Source organism: Heterodontus francisci, chromosome 27 (genome assembly GCF_036365525.1).
Source record: "Heterodontus francisci isolate sHetFra1 chromosome 27, sHetFra1.hap1, whole genome shotgun sequence".
NCBI classification, from domain to species: Eukaryota; Metazoa; Chordata; class Chondrichthyes; order Heterodontiformes; family Heterodontidae; genus Heterodontus; species Heterodontus francisci.
This window is the reverse complement of record NC_090397.1, coordinates 74,812,518-74,829,978: the sequence shown is the minus strand read 5'-3', so window position 1 is coordinate 74,829,978 and position 17,461 is coordinate 74,812,518. Positions and strand designations below refer to the sequence as shown.

At 45.7% G+C, this 17,461-nt stretch overlaps 1 protein-coding gene across 1 annotated transcript in view; it reads right to left on the bottom strand.

The window, feature by feature from the left end:
* The window catches only part of LOC137384960 (protein piccolo-like), a 631,016-nt gene that overhangs the window by 354,803 nt on the left and 258,752 nt on the right, over nucleotides 1-17,461 (bottom strand). The gene's annotated exons all lie outside the window — the stretch shown is intronic.

The following is a 17,461-nucleotide window of genomic DNA, read 5'->3' as shown; positions in this document are numbered from 1 at the left end:
GTGAAGACAGTAAAAGACCCCGAGACACCTTTCTCACCTGGTTGTTTTTTTGACCTGCAGAGAAATGGAACTGGAGAAAGACAGTGCACTCCTCCTGCCTTGGTCGTAACACACCCATTTTAAGGCAAAACGGCAAAGAAAATGAATAAACATTAGGGAATAAATTTTCCTTTATTGCCTGTCTATTAAGCATCACCCGGGATGAACACAGAATTGCAACTTCAGTGGGAAGGTGTGCAAAACCCTTACAGAACCCATTGCACTCCCTCACATTCATTTCAATGTTTGTGAGGATCACATTGTTCTGAGGTGTCACATGGTTAGAATCAGGTTAGAGGTTTAACCGACAACAATCTTTCATGCAACAACCTGAAATGGTCAGTAAAATTCTCTGTTAGATGAGATTTCCTTTACTTCATTGGTTCAGGAGTATAACTTGTTAATAATGAAATATGTGAGCAATGTAGCAATGAAGGTTTATAGTCCTATTTTTAGTTAACATACTATGAAGCGCAGTTGCTCTGTAGAGACCCCACGCACACTTGTTTTTAGGCTCCTGTGTGAGGGGACTGATAGAAAAATGAACCAAAACACCTTTCGAATTATCCATGCAATGAAATTGTTGCATCAAGATTCCAAAACACTGCTCAAAGGCTTTCCCTGATTTTGTTCAGTACCTCACTGCACTGCTCCTCCATCCTATTGGCTGACTGATGTCATCCACCAAAGTCAAAGAAGATACCCAAGATCCTCCAGGAGCTATTCATCCAGTCTGCCATCTCTAATGGAACAAATCTTAAATGTTGGAGTGTTGTGGGGTGAATGAATCATGGCAGCTTCCAGGACACCTGGCATTAATGTGTAGGATGCTGAGGCTGGCATTACATTCACATTGATTAAGTAATAATCTTTTCTACTTTTTTCTGGCAGTTTTGCTTTATGGACTCTGAAAGGGCATGTGTGCAACTGATAATGTCCTACACCCTTGGGAAAAATCTTGCTGCCTAGAGTCTGCTGCTGTGGCTTGGTGACTAAGTGTGTGCCTTAGCAGAGCTTCACTGACATCTGGATGTGTCAGTATATTGATGAACCTTTTATTTCTATCAAATCCCTCATGGTAGCATTAAAGGACTCTGAACCATAAGAATTCAGGACTGTGACCACTTTAGAAGGCACAGAGAATTGTGCTCATGTTTGGACTGTTCCTCCAGATGACATAACCACCTGCCTCCCTGGTAGTCAATCGCATTGCAATGGGCTTGAGGTGGTAGGCTATTCTCATAGATGTCTGTTATAAGAGGCAGAGAGGATTCTATGGAGTCACCCCTTAATCTTCTGTACCTAAATAGTTTGTTATCTGCTGCACTCCAGTTATTTTAACGTCAGTTCTCAGTAAGTGTAAACAATGACTGGACTATTTATATAGAATTACACAACACAGCAACAGGCTATTTGACCCATGCTGGTGATTATGCTCCACATGAGCCTCCTCCCATCTTAGTTCATCTCAGCCTATCAACAGATCCGTCTATTCCTTCCTCCCTCATATACTTAGCCAACTTCTCCTTAAGTGCACCTATGTTAATCACCTCAGCCACTCCATGTGGTAGGTAGTTCCACATTCTCACCACTCTCCAGTAAAGAAGTGGATTAAGTGGAAATTAGTGAAAGACCACACCGATAGAGGAAATAATACTACAAATAGGCCTGATACCAGACGCAACAACAGAAAAAATCATACTAAACATTTTAACTAACTTGGAGTGACGGTTGAGATCCAGCTTCTGTCTACAACAACAACTGTCAGGTTTAATGACATACATTGTCTATATATTCTATTCAGAAGGTCCAATGTAAATCCATTATGATTGTGAATTTTCTGATCCCTTTACTATGAATCAACATGCTGCTCAGTACCAAGGCCTTACTCAGCAGCATAAGGTTTGTAAGTGGGTTGTCTTTCTTCAGGCAGGAAGTTAGAATCATAGAAGGTTTATGGCACAGAAAGAGGCTACCTAGCCCCTGTATCTGTGCCGGCCGAAAAAAAGAGCCACCCAGCCGAATCCCACCTTCCAGCATTTAGTCCGTAGCCCTGCAGATTACAGCACTTCAGATGCACTTTCAAGCGCCTTTTAAATGAGATGAGGGTTTCTGCCTCTACTACCTTTTCAGGCAGCGAGTTCCAGACCCCCACCACCCTCTGGGTGAAAAACTCTTTCCTCATCCTCCTCTAATCATTCTACCAATCACTTTAAATCTATGCCCCCTCATCACTGACCTCTCTGCTAAGGTGAATAGACCCTTCATCTCCACTCTATCCAGGCCCCTGACAATTTTGTGCATTTCAATCAAATCTCCCCGCAGCCTCCTCTGTTCCAAGGAGAACAACCCCAGCCTATCCAATCTTTCCTCATAGCTGCATTTTTCCAGTCCTGGTAGCACCCTCGTAAATCTCCTCTGTACCCTCTCTAGTACAATTACATCCTTTCTGTAATGAGGTGACCAGAACTGTACAGTACTCAAGTTGTGGCCTAACCAATGATTTATACAGTTCTAGCATAACCTCCCTGCTCTTATATTCTATACCTCGGCTAATAAAGGAAAGGATTCCATATCCTTCTTAACTGCCTTACCTACCTGTCCTGCTACCTTCAGGGATCTGTGGACATTCACTCCAAAGTCCCTCATTTCCTCTACACCTCTCAGTATCCTCCCATTTATTGTGTATTTCTTTGCCTTGTCTGACCTCCCCAAATGCATAACCTCACACTTCTCTGGGTTGAATTCCATTTGCCACTTTTCTGCCCACCTTACCAGGCCATTGATATTTTTCTGCAGTCTATAGCTATCCTCCTCACTATCTACCACATGGCCAATTTTTGTGTCAGCTGCAAACCTCTTGATCACCCCCCCCTACATTTATGTCCAAATCATTAATATCTAACACAAAAAGCAGGGGACATAGTACTGAGCCGTGCAGAACCCCACATAATAATTTGGTTAGAACAGTTTCGTAATAAACCTAATGTGATTTGCATAAGCTATATTACATTTTACAAGACTCAATCAATTTAGCAATAAGATCGTTTCCTGGACAAAGTGAATAGAATATGTGGAGCAACATTTGAAGTACACAGGAAATAACTTTTGTCAATGTATTTAATAGAAATAGGGGAGTTGCTACAGGTAACAAGGACTCCGCACTGTGAGAGTGTACTCTATAGGGAGAGACAGCACCACATTGGATATGACATCAGATGAGGATCTGAATTAAGCAGTTGCTGAGAATACAGCATTGAACATCAAGGTTCTGAGTAGGTCATTCCACCAAATTGAAAGCAGAAACCTGTTTTGTATATCTGATGAGGAAACTAAGTTTTGGGATGGTAGCTTTTGGAAGGCATTAGCTGGAGTTTGGGGAAGAGAAGATGCAGTCGTTTATTCAGGGCCTGGAGCTGACCATGATCTGACTGGAAAGAGAAAAACAGCTGATGTTGTATCCATACCTTTAACTGATGAAACCGCTGTTCAAGGCAGCAGTGTGTGTCCATCCTTATTTCTATTTAGAAATATTACCATTACAAAGAAAAACAGATTCGTGGGACAAAACCAAGTCAATCCAGTAGCCAATTATAAATCAATGTTGTCCAATTATAGAGCACATTTGTCACAGTTGTAGGCAAGTCTAATGCATAAACTGCCACAATTTCCTAAGTATAGGTAGGCAAGGAAAAGATGGGAAAGAAAATATTTCCCTGCCTGAAACTGCTGCATCCTTCCTTACTTTCACAGCTGAGAGAAGGAAACAAGAGGAGAAATGGTTGAATGGAAAAAATGGGGTTATAAAAACTCATTATTACAGATTGGCTACCATCTTTTTACGATCTTATTGCTCCTGATGACAAATATACAAACTTAAGACCTGTACATTTCAAAGCTCCAAATTTACACAATTTTGTTATCTGTTCAAAAATAAAACAAAACAAACTTTCTTTTCATCCTTTTTTTTGAGCAGAAGAAAATGCCTACATTGATTTCTGGTTAACTTTGACTAATCTAGCATGGGCACAAATCTATGAAATAGAAAGCCTGGAATGAATTTGATTAGTGCAGCTCTGAACAATTTAGGATTGACAGTCTGGAGAATAAGTATCGCAATCTGAAATCTGAACTAAAGAGCAGGGCAACATGAGTCATATATCAACAGTCGTCAACATGGCTGTGGTTACAAGGTGTACAATTTTATGACTTAAAGGTAAGAACTGTCACATTCATGTTCTCTTTCGTCTCACTTGTGCAAGTAATGACCCAAAATGGATTAGATCAATGACCACAACAGAGAAAAAAAGGTTCTATTTGGCAGTGCTGACAGTCCTTATTTTATGGGTGAAACGTTTCATCTCTTGCTTCTCATAAAAAAGTATAAAAGTGTTTCACAATGTGTGTGGAAAAAAAGTCAATGCTGAATCCAAAAATTAAAGACATTAAAGTGCAGCATGCTATGTATGAAACACTAAAACTTAACCAGAGACATCAATATTTTGCATCAGCTCAATACTGTAACTTTGTATTGTATGTTTTCCACATAATTAACAGTTTTTCACAGTTAACTACTGACATTTTTTCCTCATTACAATAAAGATTTACAAATAGGACCATTTTTGTGCAGAGTTCAGTCACTTCAATTAAGCAATTATCAGCAATATTATATCCAGGCTATTATTGTCATAGAGTCGTACAGCACAGAAACAGGCCCTTCGGCCCATCGTGTCTGTGTATTACTGATAATCACATATTTTTTGCTTTAAAAATTGAATCATTCAACGATTTGAATAAAGAAACATGAAGAACACAGCAAATGGAGATGCAGATAATTATGAATTAAGTGAGTTTTGAACTAAGAGACTGCATGTCCATGTTAAATACATGCATCAGTCTATCTGACAGCATCTTTGTGAGCTATTTTCTAGGAACTGGGAAGCTTAGCTAAATTCTTCAACAAACTGCTCTAGCTAAATTTTGCCAATGGAAAGTTTAATCATCACTCATCACAAAGGCCCACAGTATTTAATTAGCACACAATAAAACTTTCACAATATTTTACCTCAAAGCACTTAAACCTGCTCATGAAATAGTGCATCATCATTTTTTTATTTGTTCAGGGGATGTGGGCGTCACTGGCTAGGCCAACATTTATTGCCCATCCCTAAATGCCCATGAGAAGGTGGTGGTGAGCAACCTTCTAGAACCGTTGCAGTCCTTGGGGTGTAGATACACTCACAGTGCTGTTAGGGAGAGAGTTCCAGGATTTTGACCCAGCGACAGTGAAGGAACGGCGATATAGTTCCAAGTAAGAATGACGTATGGTTTGGAGGAGAACTTGCAGGTTGTGGTGTTCCCATCCATCTGCTGCCCTTGTCCTTCTAAGTAGTAGAGGTCGCAGGTTTGGAAGGTGCTGTTGAAGGAGCCTTGGTGAGTTGCTGCAGTGCATCTTGTGTGTCTGCGGTGAAGGGAATGAATGTTGAAGGTGGTGAATGGGGTGCCAATCAAGCGGGCTGCTTTGTCCTGGATGGTGTCGGGTTTCTTGAGTGTTGTTGGTGCTGCACCCATCCAGGCAAGTGGAGAGTATTCCATCACACTCCTGACTTGTGCCTTGTAGATGGTGGATAAGTTTTGGAAAGTCAGGAGGTGAGTTACTCGCCTCAGAATTCCCAGCCTCTGACCTCTTTTAGCCACTGCATTTATGCATTTGGTCCCATTCACTTTCTGGTCAATGGCGACCCGAGGATGTTAATAGTGGAGGATTCAGCGATGGTAATGCCGTTGAGCGTCAAGGGGAGATGGTTAGATTCTCTCTTGTTGGAGATGGTCATTGTCTGGCTCTTGTGTGATGCGAATGTTACTTGCCACTTATCAGTCCAAGCCTGGATATTGTCCAGGTCTTGCTGCATATGCACATGGGCTGCTTCAGTATCTGAGGAGTTGCGAATGGTGCTGAACATTGTGCAATCATCAGCGAAAATCCCCATTTCTGACTTTATGATGAAGGGAAGGTCATTGATGAAGCAGCTGAAAATGGTTGGACCTAAGACACTACGCTGAGGAACTCCTGCAGTGATGTCCAGGGACTGAGATAATTGACCTGCAATAACCACAACTATCTTCCTTTGTGCTCCAAGCAGCAGTGAGTTTTCCCCCTGATTCCCATTGACTCCAGTTTTGCTAGGGCTCCTTGAAGCCATACTCGGTCAAATGCTGCCTTGATGTCAAGGGCAGTCACTCTCACCTCACCTCTTGGGTTCAACTCTTTTGTCCATGTTTGGACCAAGGCTGTAATGAGGTCAGGAGCTGAGTGGCCCTGGCAGAACCCAAGCTGAGCGTCACTGAGCAGGTTATTGCTAAGCAAGTGTCGCTTGATGGCACTGTTGATGACACTTTCCAACACTTTGCTGATGATTGGGAGTAGACTGATAGGGCAGTAATTGGCTGGGTTAGATTTGCCCTGTTTTTTGTGCACAGGACATAATTGGGCAATTTTCCACATTGCTGGGTAGATGCCAGTGTTGTAGCTGTACTGGAACAGCTTGGCTAGGGACGCAGCTAGATCTGGAGCACAGGTCTTCAGTACTATTGCCAGAAAGTTGTCAGGGCCCGTAGCCTTTGCAGCATTAGTACCTTCAGCCATTTCTTGATATCACATGGAGTGAATCAGATTGGCTGAAGACTGGCATCTGTGATGCTGGGGACCTCAGGATGAGTCTGAGATGGATCATCCACTCGGCACTTCTGGCTGAAGATGGATGCAAATGCGTCAGCCTTGTCTTTTGCACTGATGTGCTGGGCTCCCCCATCATTGAGGATGGGGATATTTGTGCAGCCTCTTCCTCCTGCCAGTTGTTTAATTGTCCAGCACCATTCACGACTGGATGTAGCACAACTGCAGAGCATAGATCTGATCTGTTGGTTGTGGGATCGCTTAACCCTGTCTGTTGAATGCTGCTTCTGCTGTTTGTCCTGCAAGTAGTCCTATGTTGTAGCTTCACCAGGTTGACATCTCCTTTCTAGGTATGCCTAGTGCAGCTCCTGCATGACCTCCTACACTCTTCATTGAAGCAGGGTTGGTCCCCTGTCTTGATGGTAATGGTAGAGTGGGTGATATGCCGGGCATGAGGTTACAGATTGTGGTTGAATACAATTCTGCTGCTGCTGATGGCCCACAGCGCCTCATGGATGCCCAGTTTTGAGTTGCGAGAGTATGAGTCGGTATGTCAGACAAAGCATGCTCCAGGTGTTGATGAAGCGTCCACGTTAGTAGAACCGTGATATTGAGGTTTGGCAATATTCAATATCTGCATTCTTGCTCTTTCAGCAGAGGGCCCATAACAGGAGAGAGACAGCCCGGACTGGAGATGTAGTGCCCTACCTGTATCCTTTAAGTCAGGCCAAAGGGGAGGCACTGCTACTAGCTGGGAGCCAAAGAGGATGCACCATCTCAGGGGTGGACCTCGGGGGCCCAGCACAAGAGAATGATTATTGCCAATCAGATAAAAATACAATAGTCATAGTGAATTAGCTTTGGCATGCTGTCCTTAATGGGAAATGTGTAGCCTAACCCACACATATGTTATTTGCATTGTATCTTGCAGGCCGCCATTCGCAGGAGACTACAGGCCCCAATAGACTGACGACAACATCTGAGGGCGAGAAGCACTCAGAGGAGGCACCATCCCATGAATCTACTGCACCTTGCAACAGCACAGATACTTTCACCTCAGTGGGAATCTGCTCGGCTTTACAATCAGGGTCACAATCTGGTGGCAGCACAACACACATACCCGAGGTGGCCAGGCCCAAGCTGAGCTCCAGGCTGATGAAAAGCCTCTGGCTTCGACAGCATAGGACATGCTGGAGTTGCAGGGAGAAGTCAGGCAACATCTGGAGGAGATGCTAGAGGTCATGCATAGCCTTGAGCAGACATTGGGGGAGTCGATCCATGACATAACTGCTACCATATCCCAGGCATATGAGCACATGGCTTCATCCATCAAGAGGTTGGCGACCCTCTTGAACAGCCACATTCCATAGAGGCACAATAACCTACAAACCCTCACCTTGACCATGAGGTCCACTCAGCAGTGGCAGGGCGAGATAAGAACCAGGAGGCTGGAGAATGTTCCAGCTCCTAGTCCTTCTCCGGTGAACTGGGAGGCTCCAAGGAGCCTTGAGAGGGAGGGGGAGAGGATGCGCGCCACACCTCGGCTCTGCCCTCAGGGTGATTCGAGTGTGCACACCGACTCCTCATCCCCTCCGCCACTGAGCCAAACTCCAGCAGCCGCGATGCCTAACTGCAAGAATCCTTCAAGCAGCCAAGGCCCTTCAGGCCTCAGGCATCCAGAGGATGGCCGTCAAAGTCATCCCAAGCCAAAAGGCATCATGATCAGCAGCCTGCCTCCAGTCCAGCTGCTCTCGCAGGGGATGTACATGCAGGAGTACACACAAACGTATAAAAAAGACACCTTGACACACATGGGTACTCATGGGTGAAATAGATATCTCATGTTTAATGTAAGTAAAAGTTCATTGGTGCAAATCTTCAGCCTTCATTGATGGATAACCGCATTCCACCATGGCGTGGGTGTAACTACTGCACTCCCATCAAATGCCTTACTACATTGGTAAAGTGACCACTTACTTGAATAATGCCACATGGGCACTGTCTGAATTGGATATTGCCATTCATGCTGGAGGGCAAGATACTACGGAGGCAAAAAACTTCATACTACATGCATGAGGGTGAGTTTTGGTCATTGCAAGTCCTGGATTTCGGAAACGCTCCATTATAAGGCTCTGCCTTGCCTTCCTTGTGCACTGCTCAGGAAGTCTGCCCTCCATCACTCTACTACGATCTTCCATGGCTGCTTGGCCTTGTGTGCCCTCTGTGTCCTCTTCATCAAAGGAGGTTTCACACTCCCACATGTCTTCCTCTGGCAATGCCGCCCCCCTCTGTAGTGCTTGTTATGTAGAACGCAGCAGACCACAATGATGCACCCAACCTTCTGTGGGGCATACTGAAGGGCTCCACCAGATGTATCGAGGCAGCGGAACCACATCTTCAGCATACCGATGGTCTGCTCGATGGTTGCTGTGGTGGAGCCGTGACAGGTGTTGTAACGCTCCTCTGCATCATTGTTGGGGTTCTTTACAGGCGTCAGAAGCCTTCAATGGGTAGCCTTTATCTCTGAGAATCCACCCCTGAAGGTGAGCGGGGGGAGAGAAAAGATGTGGCACCTGGTACTGCCGAAGAATGAATGAGTTGTGGCAGCTTCCCGGGAAGCCTGCACACACTTGGAGGAAGTGCTTTCTGTGGTCGCATACCAGTTGTACATTAATGGAATGAAATCCCTTCCTGTTGAAGGCGGCTGCTTGGTCCGTCGGAGACTTGATGGCCACATGCAGTCGATCACACCTTGGACCTGTGGGAATCTTGCAATGGCCCCAAATCCAATGGCCCTCTCGGCCTGACGTTCAGGGTCTGTCCTTTAGCGGACACAGTTGCCGGCCCTTCTGAACAGAGCATTGGTCACCTCCTTGGTGTGGCAATGCACTGTGGATTGAGAGACCCCACAAATGTCCCTAGTGGATCCCTGGAATGATCCAGAGGCATAAAAGTTTAGGGCCACAGTAATCTTCACGGCCACAGATATTGGGTGACCAACAAAACCCATTGGTTGTAAATCATCATTGAGCAATGCACAGAGTTCTGTGATGGCCTCTATGGACAGCCACAGTCTTCTCCGGCAGTTCCGCTCAGACATCTGCAGGTATGTCAGGTGAGTTCTATATACTCGCTGCTGTATCTGTGCTCTTCGTTGCGTTCTCAGCTGCTGCTGCACATGTCTGGGAGGCTTCTCTTGCACAACAGCTGCATCTTGGGCCCACCTCAGCACAGGATATCCAAGAAAACAGGGTGAATCATACCCATCTCTATCCTCCTTGGTCCTTGGGTTTCCTTCAAAAGTTCCGTTTACCTATCTGTGCAAAGAGATTTGGAATTTTGGTTATAGGAAGGCTACATTAGCTCCATGGTATGGATTGATGTCTGACCAGCAACATTTCCAAAAGTGTGAGCTGCTTTGTCCTGGATGGTGTCGAGCTTCTTGAGTGTTGTTGGAGCGACACTCATTGAAGCAAGTGAAGAGTATCTCCATCACACTCCTGATTTGTGTCTTCAAGATGGTGGACAGGCATTGGGGAGACAGGAGGTGAGTTACTCCCCACAAAATTCCCAACCTCTAACCTGCTCTTGCAGCCACTGTATTTATATGGCTACTCCAGTTCAGTTTCTGATAAATGGTAACCCTCAGGATGTTGATAGTGGGGGATTCAGCAATGGTAATGCCATTGACCATCAAGAGGAAATGGTTAGATTCTCTCTTGTTGGAGATGTCATTTCCTGGCTCTTGTGTGGCACAAATGTTACTTGCCACTTATCAGTCCAAGCCTGGATATTGTCCAGGTCTTGCTACATCTAGGCACAGACTGTTATAGTTTCTGAGGAGTCACAAATGGTGCTGATCATTGTGCAATCATCAGCGAACATCCCCACTTCTGACCTTATAATGGAGGGAAGGTCATTGATGAAGCAGCTGAAGATGGTTGGGCCTAAGACACTACCCTGAGGAACTCCTCAGTGATGTCCTGGAGCTGAGATGATAGACCTCCAAGAACCACAGCCATCTTCCTTTGTGCCAGGTATAACTCCAACCAGCGGAGAGTTTTCCACCTGATTCCCATTGACTCCAGTTTTGCTAGGGCTCTTGATGCCATACTCGGTCAAATGCTGTCTTGCTATCAAGGGCAGTCACTCTCACCTTACCTCTGGAGTTCAGCTCTTTTTTCTATGTTTGGACCAAGGCTGTAATGAGGACAGGAGCTGAGTGGCCCAGGCAGAACCAAAACTGAATGTCACTGAGAAGGTTATTGCTGTGTAAGTGCCTCTTGATAGCACTGTCAACGACCCCTTCCACCACTTTGCTGATGATCAAAAGTAGACTGATAATTGGATAATTGGTTCAGTTTGCTTACCCACTGTTTTTTTCAGGTTGTTTTTCTTCAGGTTTGCACTTGCTGCTGTTCAATACTCAGTGTATTCACACCTAATCTTTACTAATGCTTTGTCTTTCAACACACCATTAACATATTGTTTGCCTTTGCTCCGTGACCTTTTGGTCAGCTATGTGGCCTGGTCCAATCTGCACCTTCTCCTTTGTTATCTCTTGCCCCACCCCCACCTCACTTGTTTATAATCTGTGACTTTTCTAATATTTGTCAGTTCCGAAGAAGGGTCACTGACCCGAAATGTTAACTCTGCTTCTCTTTCCACAGATGCTGCCAGACCTGCTGAGTGACTCCAGCATTTCTTGTTTTTGTATCTGATAATTGGCCAGGTTGGAGTTTTGTGTACAGGACATACTTGGGCAATTTTCCACATTGCTGGGTAGATGCTAGTGTTGCAGCTGTACTGGAACAACTTGGTGAGAGGTGCTGCCAGTTCTGGAGCACAAGTCTTCTGTACTTTTAGAAAAGCAAAATACTGCGGATGCTGGAAATCTGAAACAAAAACAAGAAATGCTGGATTCACTCAGCAGGTCTGGCAGCATCTGTGGAAAGAGAAGCAGAGTTAACGTTTCGGGTCAGTGACCCTTCTTCGGAACTGACAAATATTAGAAAAGTCACAGATTATAAACAAGTGAGGTGGGGGTTGGGCAAGAGATAACAAAGGAGAAGGTGCAGATTGGACCAGGCCACATAGCTGACCAAAAGGTCACGGAGCAAAGGCAAACAATATGTTAATGATGTGTTGAAAGACAAAGCATTAGTACAGATTAGGTGTGAATATACTGAATATTGAACATCAGCAAGTGCAAACCTGAAGAAAAACAACCTGAAAAAAACAGTGGGTAAGCAAACTGAACAAACTAAGATGAAATGAAATAAATGCAAAAAAAGATTGTAAAAAATGTAAAAAGGAATGCAAAAAAAAAAAGGAAGAAAAAATAATTTCCAGTTTCCTGGTCCCAACCGCCTCCTCTTCACTATGGACGTCCAATCGCTCTACACCTCCATCCCCCACCAGGATGGTTTGAGGGCTCTCCGCTTCTTCCTGGAACAGAGGCCCAACCAGTCTCCATCCACCAACACCCTCCTCCGCCTGGCTGAACTTGTTCTCACATTGAACAACTTCTCCTTCAACTCCATGCATTTCCTTCAAGTAAAAGGTGTCGCTATGGGTACCCGCATGGGTCCTAGTTATGCCTGTCTTTTTGTGGGATATGTCGAGCATTCTTTGTTCCAGTCCTACTCAGGCCCCCTCCCCCAACTCTTTTTCCGGTACATTGATGACTGTATCGGTGCCGTTTCCTGCTCCCGCCCCGAACTAGAAAACTTTATCAACTTTGCTTCCAATTTCCACCCTTCTCTCACCTTTACATGGTCCATCTCTGACACTTCCCTTCCCTTCCTCGACTTCTCTGTCTCCATCTCTGGGGATAGGTTGTCTACCAATATCCATTATAAGCCCACTGACTCCCACAGCTACCTCGACTACACTTCTTCACACCCTACCTCCTGTAAGGACTCCATTCCATTCTCCCAGTTTCTCCGTCTCCGACGCATCTGCTCTGATGATGCTACCTTCCATGACGGTGCTTCTGATATGACCTCCTTTTTCCTCAACCGAGGATTTCCCCCCACTGTGGTTGACAGGGCCCTCAACCGTGTCCGACCCATTCCCCGCACCTCTACCCTCACCCCTTCCCCTCCCTCCCAGAACCGTGACAGGGTTCCCCTTGTCCTCACTTTTCATCCCACCAGCCTCCATATCCAAAGGATCATCCTCCGCCATTTTCGCCACCTCCAGCGTGATGCCACTACCAGTCACATCTTCCCCTCCCTTCCCCTGTCAGCATTCCGAAGGGATCGTTCCCTCCGCGACACCCTGGTCCACTCCTCCATTACCCCCACCACCTCGTCCCCGTCCCAGGGCACCTTCCCTTGCAATCGCAGGAGGTGTAATACCTGCCCATTTACCTCCTCTCTCCTCACTATCCCAGGCCCCAAACACTCCTTTCAGGTGAAGCAGTGATTTACTTGTACTTCTTTCAATGTAGTATACTGTATTCGCTGCTCACAGTGTGGTCTCCTCTACATTGGGGAGACCAAGCGCAGACTGGGTGACCGCTTTGCGGAACATCTCCGCTCAGTCCGCAAGCAGGACCCTGAGCTTCCGGTTGCTTGCCATTTCAACACTCCCCCCTGCTCTCATGCTCACATCTCTGTCCTGGGATTGCTGCAGTGTTCCAGTGAACATCAACGCAAGCTCGAGGAACAGCATCTCATCTACCGATTAGGCACACTACAGCCTGCCGGACTGAACATTGAGTTCAATAATTTCAGAGCATGACAGCCCCCCACTTTACTTTCATTTTTAGTCATTTTTAGTTATTTTTTCTTCCTTTTTTTTTTGCATTCCTTTTTACATTTTTTACAATCTTTTTTTGCATTTATTTCATTTCATCTTAGTTTGTTCAGTTTGCTTACCCACTGTTTTTTTCAGGTTGTTTTTCTTCAGGTTTGCACTTGCTGATGTTCAATATTCAGTATATTCACACCTAATCTGTACTAATGCTTTGTCTTTCAACACACCATTAACATATTGTTTGCCTTTGCTCCGTGACCTTTTGGTCAGCTATGTGGCCTGGTCCAATCTGCACCTTCTCCTTTGTTATCTCTTGCCCAACCCCCACCTCACTTGTTTATAATCTGTGACTTTTCTAATATTTGTCAGTTCCGAAGAAGGGTCACTGACCCGAAACGTTAACTCTGCTTCTCTTTCCACAGATGCTGCCAGACCTGCTGAGTGACTCCAGCATTTCTTGTTTTTGTTTCAGATTTCCAGCATCCGCAGTATTTTGCTTTTATATTATTGAGGATGGGGATATTTGTGGAGCCTCGTCTTCCTGTCAAGTTGTTTAATTGTCCACCACCATTCATGATTTGATGTGGCAGGACTGCAGAGCTTAGATCTGATCTATTGGTTGTGCGATCACTTAGCCTTGTCTAATGCATGCTGCTTACGCTGTTGGTCACGCAAGTGGTCTTGTGTTGTAGACTGACACCTCATTTTTAGGGATACCTGGTGCTACTCCTGACATGCCCTCCTGTACTCTTCATTGAACCAGGTTTTTCCCCCGGATTGATGGTAATGGTAGAGTGGGGGATATGCCGGGCCATGAGGTTACAGATTGTAGTTGAATACAAGTTTGCTGCTGCTGATGGCTAATAGCACCTCATGGATGCCCAGTTTTGAGTTGCTACATCTGTTTGAAATCTATCCCATTTAGCACGGTGGTAGTACCACACAACACAATGGAGGGTATCCTCAATGTGAAGATGGGACTTTGTCTCCACAAGGCACGGACACAATGGGCAGAATGGCCTCCTTCTGTGCCATAATATTTCTATGGTTCTATGATTCCAAGGACTCTGCGGTGGTCAGTCCTACCAATACTGTCATGGACAGATGCATCTACGACAGGTAGATTGGTGAGGACAAGGTCAAGAAGGTGTTTCCTTCTTGTTGGTTCCCTCACCACCTCCTGCAGACCCAGTCTAACAGCCGTGTCCTTTAGGACTTGGCCAGCTCGGTCAGTAGTGGTGCTACCGAGCCATTTTTGGTGATGGACATTGAAGTCCCCACCTACACTACATTCTGTGCCCTTGCTACCCTTAGTGTTTCTTCCAATTGGTGTTCAACATGGAGAAGCACTGATTCATCAGCCGTGGGCCGGGGGGCGGGTGGTGGCTGGCGGTGGAGTGGGTGCCGTAGGTGGTAATCAGCAGGAGGTTTCCTTGTCCATGTTTGACCTGATGCCATGAGACTTCATGGTGTCCAGAGTCAACGTTGAGGACTCCCAGGGCAACTCCCTCCTGACTGTATACTACTGTGCTGCCACTTCTGGTGAGCCTGTCCTGCCCAGGGGTGGTGATGGTGGTGGCAGAGACATTATCTGCAAGGTATGATTCCATAAGTATGACGATGTCAGGCTGTTGCTTGACTAGTCTGTGCGACTCCCAATTTTGGCACAAGCCCCCAGAAGTTAGTAAAGTGGAGGGTGAACAGCCAGCAGTCGTGGTCCACATCGGAACCAACGACATAGGTGGAAAGAGGGATGTAGTCTTGCAGTCAGGATTTAGGGAGCTAGGTAAGAAATTAGCAAGTCGGACCTCAAAAGTAGTAACCTCCGGATTACTCCCAGTGCCACGCACAAGTGATTATAGAAATAGAAGGATAAGACAGATGAATGCGTGGCTGGAAAGATGGTGCAGGAGGGAGGGCTTACGATTCCTGGGACATTGGGACTGGCTCTGGGGGAGATGGGACCTGTCCAGGCCAGACGGGGACTGAGTTCCTTGTGGGACATTTTGCTAGTGCTTTCGGGAAGGGTTTAAATTAGTTTGGCAGGGGGAGGGGGACCTGAGGGACAAATTCAGAAATGAAAATGGAAGGTGGAAAGTTAATGGATGACTCTGGAAGACAGAGGAAACGAGGGTTAGAAAATAAAAAAGAGTTTGGCAGTGATCGATGGTATCAGGTTCAATGCAAGGAGTCGAGCAAATAAAGCAGAAGAGCCGAGGGCACAGATAGACAAGTGGCAGTATGATATCATAACTGTTACAGAAACATGGCTTAAGGAGGGACAGGAATGGCAGGTCAATATTCCTGGTTACAGGGTTTTCAGACGTGATAGGGAGAGGGATAAGAAAGGAGGGGGAGCGGCAATTTTGGTCAAGGGAACTATTACAGCTGTGAGGAGGGATGATATGTTGGAAGGTTCATCAAGTGAGGCCATATGGAATGAACTAAGGAACAAAAAAGGGGTAAGCAGACTGCTGGGAGGGTATTATAGACCACAAATAGTTAGAGGGATTTAGCAGGTATGTAGGCAAATCTCTGAGAACTGCAAGAAACATAGAAACATAGAAAATAAGAGCAGGAGTAGGCCATTCGGCCCTTCGGGCCTGCTCCGCCATTCAAAAAAGATCGTGGTTGAGCATCTAATTCAGTACCCTGTTCCCGCTGTCTCCCCATATTCCTTCATCCCTTTGGCATTAAGAAATATATCTATCTCCTTCTTGAATATATTTAATGACTTGGCCTCCACTGCCTTTTGCGGTAGAGAATTCCACAGTTTCACCACCCTCTGAGTGAAGAAATTTCTCCTCATCTCGGTTATAAATGGCATAACCTATCTCTGAGACTGTGACCCCTGGTTCTGGACTCCCCAGCCATTGGGAACACTCTCCCTGCATCTAGCCTGTCTAGTCATCGAGTCATACAGCACTGAAACAGGCCCTTCAGCCCACCGAGTCTGTGCCGACCATCAACCACCCATTTATACTAATCCTACATTAATCCCATATTCCCTACCACATCCCCACAATTCTCCTACCACCTACCTACACTAGGGGCAATTTACAATGGCCAATTTACCTATCAACCTGCAAGTCTTTGGCTGTGGGAGGAAACCGGAGTACCCGGCGGAAACCCACGCGGTCACAGGGAGAACTTGCAAACTCCACACAGGCAGTACCCAGAACCGAACCCGGTTTGCTGGAGCTGTGAGGCTGCAATGCTAACCACTGCACCACTGTGCCGCCCAGTTCTGTTAGAATTTTATAGGTTTCTATGAGATTCCCCCTCATTCTTCTAAACTCTAGTGAATATTGGCCTAGTCGACCCAATTACACCTCATACGCCAATTCTGCCATCCCAGGAATCAGCCTAGTAAATCTTCTTTGCACTCCCTCCATGGCAAGAACATCCTTCCTCAGATAAGGAGATCAAAACTGTGCACAATACTCCAGATGTGGTCTCACCAAGGCCCTGTATAACTGTAGTAAGACATCCTTGCTCCTGTACTCAAATCCTCTTCAATGAATGCCAACATACCATTCGCCTTCCTAACTGCTTGCTGCACCTGAATGCTTGCTTTCAGCGACTGGTGTACAAGGACACCCAGGTCTCGTTGCACCTCCCCCTTATCCAATCTATCACCATTCAGATAATAATCTGCCTTTCTGTTTTTACAACCAAAGTCGATAACCTCACATTTATCCATGTTATACTGCATCTGCTATGCATTTGCCCACACACCCAACTTGTCCAAATCACATTGGAGCCTCTTTGCATCCTCCTCACAGCTCACATTCCCCCCCAGCTTTGTGTTGTCTGCAACTTGGAAATGTTATTAAGTCATTAATATATATTGTGAATATCTGGGGCCCAAGCACTGATCCCTGCGGTACCCCACCAGTCACTGCCTGCCACCCAGAAAAAGACCCATTTATTTCCACTCTCTGTTTCCTGTCTGTCAACTAATTCTCAGTCCATGCCAGTATA